Genomic DNA, 244 nt, shown 5'->3' with positions numbered 1-244 from the left:
CTCAGGTGTACGCGACTCAGGAGCCCGGTGGCACTAGTGCAGGAGCGATCACAGGTATAACTTCTGAGATTCGAACTTAGTCAATTCAAAAGTTCAGATTATATTTGTTTTTGTTTGTGGTCATGTGTTAGGTTCTCAACACATGAGGTTTGTGTAGGTNTTGAGCCGACGTCTCAGGTGTACTCGACTCAGGAGCCCGGTGGCACTAGCGCAGGAGCGATCACAGGTATAACTTCTAAGATTC

This window comes from Camelina sativa, chromosome 2 (assembly GCF_000633955.1).
Source record: "Camelina sativa cultivar DH55 chromosome 2, Cs, whole genome shotgun sequence".
Classification (NCBI taxonomy): Eukaryota; Viridiplantae; Streptophyta; class Magnoliopsida; order Brassicales; family Brassicaceae; genus Camelina; species Camelina sativa.
The sequence above is the reverse complement of the archived record's forward strand: the minus strand, read 5'-3'. Positions refer to the sequence as shown.